This window comes from Tupaia chinensis, unplaced genomic scaffold (genome assembly GCF_000334495.1).
Source record: "Tupaia chinensis unplaced genomic scaffold, TupChi_1.0 Scaffold143624_1, whole genome shotgun sequence".
NCBI lineage: Eukaryota > Metazoa > Chordata > Mammalia > Scandentia > Tupaiidae > Tupaia > Tupaia belangeri.
In genome coordinates, this window is record NW_006203472.1 from 1,140,832 (window position 1) to 1,143,387 (window position 2,556).

General features: G+C 47.1%; 1 pseudogene; it reads right to left on the reverse strand.

Annotated features, from left to right (window-relative positions):
• Positions 1-2,458: 2,458 nt before the first annotated feature.
• LOC114005318 (uncharacterized) lies at positions 2,459-2,556 on the reverse strand (annotated as a pseudogene).

The window sequence follows — 2,556 nt, forward strand, 5'->3', positions numbered from 1 at the left end:
GTGCGTGCCCAAGATCCCGAGAGGAGAATGGAGGAGAAGGGATTGCGGCGTGCCCATCCCCCCTGGGGGGTGAGTTCTCGCTTTCTGTCTCTCTGTCTGTCTCTGCATGAGCGCCCATAAGCAAAAACCCCCTCTCAAAAAAAAAAAAAAAAAAAAAGATTTGGAAAGGCTGAAAAGCCAACACCACATCTCCCACGGAGGAGAGATGAAGCCAAGGACCTGCAGATGACTTTGCAAGGATTGGCTGCATCAGTCAGGAAAGGCCGTGTGAGGCTGTTTAACAAGCAGCCCCTGCATATGTATGTTCAGTTCTTACTACACTCCCAGTTGGGGTCGGCAGGGAGACTCTGCTTCTCACAGTCATGCAGGGTTCCAGGCAGGTGGCACTTTGACGTGTGTCTCCAGGGCCATGAAGCAAGAGAAAGGTCATTGAATCACACCCTGAATATGCCTAGAAAAACTCACTTGAGCCCAAAGTGCTAGTTACGAACCAAGCTTCATGTGTCCACAGGAGCAATGTTCAAGTGGTCTGGAGGCCAACCCCACAAGGTGGTGCCTGACTGGAGCAGAATGCCACCAGTTGCCAACGTGAGTTCGAAGCCTCTGGCAGCTGGTGCCTTGAGTGAACACTTGCAAAGATAGCCGTTCAAAGGCACTGGTATTACAGCACCAAAAGATGAGTTATCTCAGTTTCCAAATGTTCGTGCTGGAGGGAAAGGTCCTGGCTCTAGTGAGCTTGCCAGGTTCGAGACTTGAACCTTGATCAGCATGTGCGAGTCCAGTGCTTTAACCACCACGCTCCCTGCTGGCCCCTCAAGTGTGCATTTGTAAAGGCAGAATTAAGAGTAAGGGTTTCAGGTATATGATCAGCTTGATGATTGGTTCGAGAGGCATGATTATCGTCTGGGCTGTTTGGCTGGTGGGGCCTTAGGTAATCAATTAATTTTCCTTCTAGGCAGGGAGGTTACAAGTTCTCAAATTCACCTTGGTCCAGTGGAATAACAGACAATTTTATGCCTGCAATTTTGGGAGTACTGCAGGAAGAAAAGAGCTGATGGGCCATGCTGCAAGTCTACTCCCATCTGAAGGTCATTTTTTCTAAGAACTAAGATACGCCTTCAAACAAGCTCTATGGACAGAGGGTGGACATAACCGAAGTAAGAAGGCTGGAATCTCGTTCAGGTCGTTAACATTTAAATGCACTTCACATCCCAAACAGCTTAGAAAGCTTCACTTTTGGGGCCAGCAGGTGGCATAGTGGGTAAGGCGATGGATTCCTACATGGCTGTCCACCGTGTGAGTCCCGAACTCGGCAGCTCGAAAATCCCGCTGGGCACATGTGTGCATGTACCCAGAATTTCAAGGCGAAGGGATTGCAGTGTGGGATTGCACCCCCCTGGGGAGTGATTTCTCACTTTCCCTCATTGTCTCTGTCTCTCTCCCTCCAGCGAATGCATGTACTCTATAGCAAAAACCTCTGAGGAAAAAGAAAGAAAGGAAATACGCTTCACTTTTAGGTCAGCTCCTGTTACTTTGCCGCTTGCAGCTCTCACTCCCTCCTCCATTCTCATCCTGGGAGAGTGGGCATGCACACTTGCCCCCATGAGCCCTGCAGCTGTCCACGTGGGATCCAGTCCCCTTAACCTCCATGCCATCTGCCAGCCTGTTAATTGGCTTTTTAAAAACTGTATTCGGGGCCGGCAGTTGGCGTGGTGGTTAAGGGCGCTGGACTCCCACATGACGGACCACGGTTTGAGTCCTAGACGTGGTGGCTTGCTTTCTCACTTTCTGTCTCTCTCGCTCTGTCCTTCTCTGGTCAAATTAAAACACATAAAATTAAATAAACTAATTCTTAAAAAAACCCTGTATTCAATTGCAGTCAGGGTCATGTGCCAATAGTCTCATCGACAGTTCCTTTCCTCGTAGTCCTCAGACCCTCCTGGTTCCCCAGCTCCCTCCCGTGCCTTTTCTGCAGTCAGTGCTGGCATCGAGGGCTCGTCCGGTTCAAGTGGATGATCCGGATCCTCAGTGTCTGTTCTTGAGCCATTTCATCCCATTAGGGACTTTCTTTTTTTTTTAAACATTATTTATTTATTAACATCATAATGTTGTTTATATTACATTGAATTGCATATAACTTTACAGCGTATTACATTTTTCCAGAGGGAATGCCATGCATGTCAGTCAATACAGAGACATTAAAATCCCCACTTCTTTCCCAATTGTTATTATTATTCTAATTATTTTTTTAACCAATCAATCACTATTTCTCATTTTGCTTGTAAAAAGACTTTGCCCATCATGAAATACTTCTCAGACCCATCCAGTTGAGAACACTATACATGTCATCCCCAACAGGTAATAAGTCATATCTGTGTCCCACTAACGTCCTGCCTCTCTATTGTTCTCTTGCTATCTTTCTCTATCCTCTTTTCTTCACCCCCCCCATTCCACACTGAAAAATATGGACTGCTTCACGAATTTGTGTGTCATCCTTGCGCAGGGGCCACGCTAATCTCCTCCAATATTTCTCTCTCTACCATAGAGTGCAGATAG